At 43.4% G+C, this 9,699-nt stretch overlaps 1 protein-coding gene across 1 annotated transcript in view; it reads left to right on the top strand.

Moving 5' to 3' along the window:
* Positions 1 to 1,242: 1,242 nt before the first annotated feature.
* SACK1E (scaffolding CK1 anchoring protein E) overlaps positions 1,243 to 9,699 on the top strand; it is a 90,707-nt gene continuing 82,250 nt past the window's right edge. Inside the window, exon 1 of the mRNA XM_089690968.1 lies at positions 1,243 to 1,603. The gene's annotated coding sequence lies outside the window, so the exon portion shown is untranslated. The remainder of the gene's footprint in view (positions 1,604 to 9,699) is intronic.

The raw sequence follows: 9,699 nt of genomic DNA, 5'->3' as shown, positions 1-9,699 counted from the left end.
CTATGCTGTTCGTTTTCATTGAATTTGCTTTGAATAATTAAAAAATATTTGTCAAAATTAGCCAAATTATCTATTTATGGCCAACTTAACTATAGGCTGTGATACATTTACAGTTAGAGAAATTGCCCCAAATCACTGGTGTAACCAAACCTGCACTGCTTTATCTCAGATGTGTTCAGCTGCGAACACTATTAATACCACTTTTATATAATCTGCACGTTCCTAACCCCAGAAACCACTAAACAGCTCATTCACTCCCTCATCATATCACGACTCGATTACTGCAACTCCCTCCTCACTGGCCTGCCTCACCGCTGGCTATCCCCGCTTCAGTCGATCCTGAATACAGCAGCCAGACTCATTCACCTTTCCAACCGCTCCATCTCCGCCACCCCCCTCTGCCAATCGCTCCACTGGCTTCCGATTGCGCAACGGATCAAATTCAAAATCCTAACACTGACATACAAAGCTGTCCACCACACTGCCCCGAACTACATCACTGACCTAATATCCAAGTACCGCCCAGCATGCACACTCTGCTCCTCACAAGACCTCCTTCTCTCTAGGCCCTGGTCTCCTCCTCCCATGCCCGCCTCCAGGACTTCTCCAGGGTGTCACCCATCCTCTGGAACTCCCTGCCCCAACCCATCAGATTATCACCTACTCTCCTCTCCTTGATGCTCACCCTGAAACCCATCTCTTAAGGGAAGCCTACCCCACCCCCTGCTAACTTGCCGACCTCCTCCACTCTTCCTACCACTCCATCCCCCACAGCTATGTCCTCCTGTGCCACCATCCCCTCCCTCCTAGATTGTAAACTCCAAAGAGCAGGTCCCTCAATCCCCTCATGTTTTGCATTGTATTGTTATTGTTCTGTCACATGTTCTGTCCCCCTTTGTAATGTACAGCGCTGAGCGAACTATCGGCGCTTTATAAATACTGTATAATAATAATAAGCTAGCTCATATTTTGGTGTTATGGGTCCTGTAAATTCTGTAGACGAGAAAAAGCACCAAGTAAATTCTCTCCAAAAATAAACTGAAAAAGAATTTTAAAATCAAGAGTTTCGGCTAGCTTCTTTTCCAGTTAAGGTCCATCTCGTCTAGTTCCGGCTGCGTTATCATCTTTATCTTGCAAATAAGTCAACTGATCTGTTTAAGGTGAGAATGCTTCCTGGTTGCTACAGGTACGCCGCATGACCTGCTGGTGAGTCTTATGTGTCTGGCATTATGACAGGAAGAACAAAGGCAGGGAGAGAGCAGGTGGAGAGCGACAAAGGGAAAGCCTGTTACTGGGAACTATGCTTCTACCTTTCTCACAGACTCTCCCAGAAAAATCATTAGAGGAGCCATCCAAAACATTTCATGTACCTGGATTCAGTCACACAATCTAGGTCTGAAAAAGACTCTTCTTTGCTTGTGAATTTCTGTTGCTTAAGAATCTTCAGAAGACAGCAGCAGACAGTAACTTGTATTGTACTATGATGAAAGCCATGGCAAAAGATCAACATGAAAAGGAAAAAGCCTTGAAGATTTATGGCCAAGAACTGAGCATGAAAGTGCTTCTAAACTGTTAGCGAAATAATGACGAGGACTCCATACAGGTACATTGTTTGATAGTGCACTGGTAATGTAACCGATGTGTTTTATTTGCCTTATGTAATCCCTTATTAATTGTTACAGTATGTATAGAAGGATATATCAACTTTAAGTGGTTACCTTTTGGTTCCTTTTTTGGGGAATGCAGACAAGCAGCTTTTTACATCTTTCAGGGACTCCAAGCTTGGTGCACCTGAAAGCCTAGATTGCCCCTTCTGCCTGGCCATTATAAGAAGGTCTTTATGAATAGATCTTACTCTTGCTGCTTTTCATTTATTTTACAAAGCTGATAATACCGCAGGAGGAATATATAAGGCATCCTCATATGGCCTTTAATAGCCATGGCAGGGCTGGGGGAACAGAGCTGGATGCTCTGAAGAGCAGATCCCACTGCTGAAGACCCCAAGAGATGTAAGAGGTCAGTGAAGATTTCAATCCAACTATAAGAGAAATATAGGTTTTGGGTGGACTTGGAAAGTTAAGGATTTTGCTACTTATGTCTCCTGATTGTGACAAAAATGTTTTTTGGCATATGACATTTGTGTGTATAAAGTGCAGCGCTAAAGAAATATGGTGAATAATATAGATATCAAAGGAATCATACTAAAACACCAAGTGTAAAATAAACACACTAGTACAAAATGAATTACATATAGCCCAGTGAAACAATGAACAAATGAAGTCCATCCAGTGTATATCAGTGTTAATGTGCAGCACAATAACAACGTGACAAAGTACAGTCCAAATGGTGAACAAATATGTGTCAGTGACACTGCAAGACACAGCAGCAGTGTCCAATTCCAAACGGTGCTAGAGGATCCAGTGAACATTCTGCCACCACTATGCACTCACCAGAATGCTACTGGTATAGTAGCAGTAATTGATGATCACTCAGATACAATGCTCAGAATCTTTGGCCAAAAAGATTTGTCCTAGGACAAAAGCTCATCATACGGAGCCCAGAAAGAGATATATAGTGCAGTAGTTTTATTAAAATGGATAAAAAACAAGTGGAGACGTAAACAAGCATGGGTGAATTCACATACCAAGATGGCCGCTGCTCCGAGTCATGGACACGGTGGCGTGACGTCAGCATGTTGCTGACGTCACGCCGCCGTGTCCATGACTCGGAGCGGCGTCCATCTTGGTATGTGAATTCCCAAGGGTGGAGGCTCCCAAGGGTGGAGCCTATGTACTGACATCAGACCGCCATGTTCCTTTTGATATCTATATTATTCATCATATTTTTTTAGCACTGCACTTTATACACATATGGTACTGTGAGATTGGCTGTCACTATCTCTTGTGCTAGCTGCTTTGTTGCTTCTTACAGCGCTCGCCCTATATTGTTTAGGCATATGACATTTGTGGACAAGCATGGGTGGACAAGCATGGGTGAATTCACATACCAAGATGGCCGCCGCTCCGAGTCACAGACACGGTGGTGTGACATCAGCATGTAGGCTCCACCCAAGGGTGGAGCCTATGTGCTGATGTCACGCTGCCATGTCTGTGACTCGGAGCGGCGGCCATCTTGGTATGTGAATTCCCAAGGGTGGAGCTTCCCAAGGGTGGAGCCTACGTACTGACCTCACACCACCATGTCCGTGACTCGGAGTGATGGCCATCTTGGTATGTGAATTCACCCATGCTTGTTTATTTTTCCACGTGGATTGTTTTTTATCCATTTTAATAAAACTACTACACTATATATCGCTTTCTGGGCTCCGTGTGGTGAGCTTTTCTCCTAGGACAAGTCTTTTTGGCCAAAGATTCTGAGCATTGTATCTGAATGCTCAACAATTACTGCTACTATACCAGTAGCATTCTGGTGAGTGCATAGTGGTGGTGGAATGTCCGCTGGATCCTTTAGCACCGTTTGGAATTGGACACTTTGCTGCTGTCTCTTTCAGTGTCACTGACACATATTTGTTCACCATTTGGACTGAACTTTGTCACGTTGTTATTGTGCTGCACATTAGCACTAATATACACTGGATGGACTTCATTTGTTTATTGTTTCACTGGGCTATATGTAATTCATTTTGTACTAGTGTGTTTATTTTACACTAGGCGTTTTAGTATGATTCCTTCGATATCTATATTATTCATCATATTTTTTTAGCGCTGCACTTTATATACAGTACATGTGGTACTGTGACATTGGCAGTCACTATCTCTTGTGCAAGCTGCTTTGTTGCTTCTTACAGCCCTTGCCCTATACTATTTTGGCATATGACATTTGTGGACTGCCATGAAAACATGTGAATGGCATACCAACGACTACAGCAGGCCATATTGGAAGATCTTTGCAGAGATAAAAGATATTCACCCAAGCACAAAAGTTTTTAACCGATGTGTGCTATTCACATAGCTGTGTATATGCTACCAGCATGCATGTTTTATGTGCAAACCAGCTGGTTAAATTATCTTCCAATAATCAGATCATCTTTCAGTAGTCAGGTAATCATCTGATATCTATTTTCTATCTCGTGTTTATGGACTGTTTTAGTGCTTTGGCACTGTCAGTTATTTCAGGTCTTGCAATGGGCTTCTGAGCTGATGTTTAGTGTAAACTTCCCCTGCTTGAACACACAAGTGAGATAAGATGACGCAAAATAAAGTTCCTTATATACAGAACAGCCATTCATGATAAACGAGAAGTAGAACCCTACTCTAGATCCCTCCATATAACAGCAAAGAATGGTTTACAGCTTTCATACAAGAGCCATTGTTCTGGGTAATAAAAAAGGTGTTGTTTTTCAGGTTTTAGCAGTTCAAATAATGTTTATTTTAAACGTTATTTACTAAAACGTGGCAAAGAGCTTTACTGGTGAGAAAAGGAACCAATCAGATTACTATTTACTGCAGACAGCTGAGTAAAGATGATTTGGATTCGTCACTCAAAAACATGTTGTCTTTACATTGCAATTAAAGTGCACACATGTAAACCCTTACTGAATGACATCTAGTTTGCTAAAGCATTATATATTATAAACCATTGCCAAGCTTTTAAAAAATACAATACTGTTTTTACCTTTTTTAAAGTTATTCAGCATATACTGTAAACAATGCTGATCTCACGGAGCCTTTGCAGTTGCGTGAATACCAGCATGCACCATAGCAATGACTGCATAGCCTTTCTCTGGGTGGGTTGCCTGATGGTAACAACAGTGGGACATGCCTACGCAATGTGCCTCAGAATGGACAAGTGTAATCTCCCTTGGGAAAGCATGTAATTGGGAGACTGAGGCAGAGTGTTGTCACCCTATGACAGGAAGTAAAGGACGTGCTTGAATGAGGACATTTATGGCAGGATCACCATGTATTATTTTAAATAAAGCTGAAAATGGAAAAAGATTGAAATAGCCTTTGAAATGATATTAAAGTGGTTCTAAAGTCAAATATTTTTACCTTAATGCATTCCCTGCATTAAAGTAAAAAAGCTCCACTAATTGTCCTCCACCATCCCTAAACCCTTACCTGATTCCTCTCACCGATCCAGCGCTGTCCCAGCTGCAGCACCGCTCCCCGGTCTTCCTGGTTTAACAGGAGGCAGCGGGACCCATAACTTCCCCCTGCGGTCAGTCAAACACTTGTGAAGAGGGAGCAGGGGAGTGGCTTACTGGTGCTGTATGCATCTATGGATGTACACAGCCAGTCTTGGCAGCACACTAGCATGTGGTGCCCCTTAGCACGTAGCTTGCTAAGGGGGCACTTGGAGGAAGGATCGAACAGCGCCGGAGGGAAACTCCAGAGGAGGAGAAAAGGGACCGTGCTCTTTAAAATCTTTGCATAGAGCAGGTAAGTATAGCATCATTTTTATTTTAATTTAAAAATAATTATCCTTTAATATCAATTTAACACAGTAAGGTTAATAAGAGATTTAAGTGAATGGGGTTATGTATAATTTTAATAAGCCTGTATAGTACTCTATGAGCACCATTATGTTCCAACAATGTTCCACTATTACGTTCCATTATGTTTCCGTGCAGGTGCATGCACCTTTTCCTTGCGTAAAATGCGGGCACAGCAGCCCATTCAAATGAATAGGCAGCCATGCCCACGCAAAAGCAGGCCGCACAGCCCCCGCTAGTGTGAAGTAGGCCTAATAAATTGTGGCTGGACCTATGAGTTTGAGTTGCCATTAGCTATAAGTATGAGAGCAAACACTGAAAACAAACTATACAACTACAGTACAGCACACTGTTCACTGGTTGTTCACTGCTTGTAAGTTGACACTCAATGTGGAAAAAGTTTCTTAACCCCTGGTCTATCCAGTCATTGAGCCTTAAAGAGGAGTTCCGCTCCCCCCTCCCAAAAATTAAAAGTCAGCATCTACAAATACTGTAGCTGCTGACTTTTAATATTAGGGCATTTACCTGTCCAGGAATCCAGCAGTGTCCTCACCTTGAGCCGATTCTTCAGTCGGCTGTCGAGTGCTGGCGCCGCCATCTTGACTAAGGGAAACCAACAGTGAAGCCTTGAGGCTTCACAGCCGGTTTCATACGCAAAATGCGCTGCTATTTGTGAATGAACTGCAGTCCTCTGGGACATGTCCTAGAGGGTTGTGGGGGAAGGAGGGTCAAAACCAGGTACCAGCTCCCCCCAAAAGGTGCCAAATGTGGCAGCGGAAGAGGCAGATAAACCGAGCTTTCACTTCTGGATGGAACTCAGCTTTAACTGGATTATACAGCATCTATTCAGTGTCTGCCAGTAACTGCTTACACTGCTTTTTCAAGTCTTGTTTTTCTTGACAAAGCTTGGATATCAACCAAACTGGACACACAGATGTGCACAGGTACAGTATGCACTACAAAACTAAACACGGTGGCCCCATCTATGACAGCTACTGAAGTAAGAATTGCCTGCTGCCCACAGCATCAAGTCAGGACAAGCTTGCACCGGATTCATTGCTGTGGGGCAACATGGTTCCTATTTCAGACACTAAATAGGCCCTATGGAAGCCATGAACAGGCCAGGCAGGTAATTATCTTACTATTATTTTGAACTCAATTATTTAATTTACATTTAAGCATCTTAATTGAGCACATTTTTTTAATGTTCTACATATGACCAATACATATCATTAAGGTATGACCTGATTCATGCACATTCAAATGACCACGCTGAAAGCCTTTTAAAAAATATATAAAGTCCAAACCTTTTCTAGTTTTGAATAGAGTAGCAAATTAGTATTTTAGGACAAGAAAGAGGAAAACAGTGTTGTGAAGACTGTTCACTGCTGTGAGAACTTTCTGTCCCACCGACACAACATCAGGTGAAAAGAAACCTCTCTAAAATGAGGGCAAATCCCCTCATAGTAGTTGGCATTGGCAGAAATGTCCCCACAATTTGTTCCCTCTCTTTCTATTCTGTTGACAACCGGAAAATAGCTTGGGATTTCTTGGATTTCTCATTACATTCTGAGTGAAAATGGTCTCCAGTACAGGCAGAAAAGGTCAATTCCCTAAGGGGGTCAGGTTCCTTAGTAAACTGAAAACCTAACAGAGGTTCTAACCCTTCTCACTCAACCCAAATTAAAATAAAAATATAAATTAATATAGTTTAAAGAGTAATTTTACCCAAAATAGATGATTTGGAATACATTCTGGTGAGATGACTCAGGCCCAGCTATGAAACCTTTTTAGAGTCATTATAAAATGTAATAGAAAGAGTGGAATCCTATTGGAATGAGTGAATCACATCTCAATGACACAGTTCACAAAGGTGACATGCATTTAAAAGTAAGTTAACACACAAAGCTACCTAGTGCCAATTTTTTAATTACGGTTCATTTTTATATATGAGTAGATAGGAAAGTCCATCAGTTGTTATGCTCATTGTATGTAGAGTATTTAATTGTTTTTATATTGTCATTTATGAGAGTGCTCATAGTAAGTAATAATAACTATTAACTATCAATGATATGCTAGACGTCTAACTGCTCTCCACCCTTCAATTGTTCCTGTTAATGATTAAACACAAAGCTCACATCTCTGTGCATAGTGCTAGTAACAATCGAAAGCTGGTTATCTTTAGGTTTGTCACTGTACCTTCACTAAACATTTATTGTTCTCAATAAAGCTATATGTTTCCCTTTTCAAACCCCTCCCTTGTAATAAGCCAATAAAATTTGTGAAACTAGGGGCAAAGGTAAAAATGGCATATACAGTATAACTTTTTTTTTTTCTGAATTGCCTTTGTAACATTATTATCTGCTGATGAGCCAGTGGATGCTCTTTTTATTATTATTATACAGGATTTATATAGCGCCAATACTTTGCTCAGCGCTTTGCAATATAAAGGAGACAATGCAGCAACAATACAGTTCAATACAAGAGGGATAGGAATGCCCTGCTCCTTGGAGCTTACAATCTAGGAGATTGTACCCTCATTAATACCCTCTCCTCCAGTCCTCGCCAGCTCTTCTCTACTTTTAACTCTCTACTTTCTCCGCCCCCACCTCCACCCAGTACCTCACTCACCGCCCACGAGATTGCTAACCACTTCAAAAACAAGATCGATGCAATTCGTAGGGACATCGCCACTGCTCAGACTTCCACCCCACCTAGCATCCCTCACATGAAAACCCCCTCAACACTCCTCTCTTTTGATCTTGCCACTGCCCAGACTTCCACCCCACCTAACATTCCTCACACTAAAACTCCCTCAACACTCCACTCCTTCGACCTTGCTACCACTGAAGAGGTCACTAAGGTCTCTGAAGCCCGCCTCACCACCTGCCCCCTTGACCCTGTCCCCTCACAACTCCTACGATAACCCTCCTCCTCCATCCTACGCTCGCTCACTCACATTTTTAATCTCTCCCTCTCTACTGGCGCATTCCCCTCCCCTCTGAAGCACGCGCACATCACTCCCATACTTAAAAAACCCTCCCCGGATCCCACCGACCTGAACAACCTTAGACCCATCTCCCTGCTGCCATTTACATCCAAACTCCTAGAGCGCTTAGTCTATAATAGCCTGAGTTCCCACCTCAACGACAACAACCTCCTTGATCCCCTACAGTCTGGCTTCCGCCTCCTACACTCCACCGAAACTGCCCTACTCAAACTCACCAACGACCTGCTAACCGCCAAAGCTAATGGCCACTATTCAGTGCTCCTACTCCTCAACCTCTCTGCAGCTTTCGACACGGTTGACCACCCCCTCCTCCTCAAAAAACTACACTCCCTTGGCCTCATAGACTCCGTTCTCTCCTGGCTCTCTTTCTATCTATCACAGAGCTCCTTCAGTGTTACCTATAACGCTGCCACCTCCCCTTCACTCCCTCTTTCTGTTGGGGTCCCTCAAGGTTCTGTCCTCAGGCCCCCCCTCTTCTCCACACCTCCTCCCTTGGCCAACTGATACACTCTCATGGCTTCAACTACCATCTCTATGCCGACGACACGCAAATCTATCTCTCTACCCCTCACCTCACCCCCTCAGTCTCCACCCATATCACAAGCCTACTGAACGACATATCGGATTGGATGTCACTCCACTTCCTCAAACTATATCTTTCCAAAACCGAGCTCCTAGTTTTCCCCCCAGCCCGCGCCCCCCCTCCCGACTTTTCCATCATGACCAACAACGCCACCATCAGTCCCACCCCGCAAGCCAGAGTACTAGGTGTCATCCTAGACTCCAATCTGTCTTTCCAACCCCAGGTCCAATCGCTGACAAACTCATGTAGACTTCACCTCCGCAACATCTCCAAAATACGTCTGTTCCTAACCCCGGAAACTACTAAGCAACTCATTCACGCCCTTATTATATCACGACTTGACTACTGTAACTCCCTCCTCACCGGCTTACCTCACCGCAGGCTATCCCCGCTTCAGTCTATCCTGAATACTGCGGCCAGACTCATCCACCTTACTAACCGCTCCGTATCCGCCACCCCCCTCTGCCAATCCCTCCACTGGCTTCCGATTTCCCAACGGATAAAATTCAAAATGCTAACATTGACGTACAAAGCTGTTCATAATACTGCCCCAAACTACATCACCAATCTGGTATCCAAATACCACCCAAAACGTACTCTCCGCTCCTCACAAGACCTCCTACTCTCTAGTTCCCTGGTCTCCTCCTCCCT

Source organism: Staurois parvus, unplaced genomic scaffold (genome assembly GCF_062004578.1).
Source record: "Staurois parvus isolate SC_StPar_1 unplaced genomic scaffold, SC_StPar_1.0 ptg000548l, whole genome shotgun sequence".
NCBI lineage: Eukaryota > Metazoa > Chordata > Amphibia > Anura > Ranidae > Staurois > Staurois parvus.
This window is presented reverse-complemented; position numbering and strand designations above follow the sequence as displayed.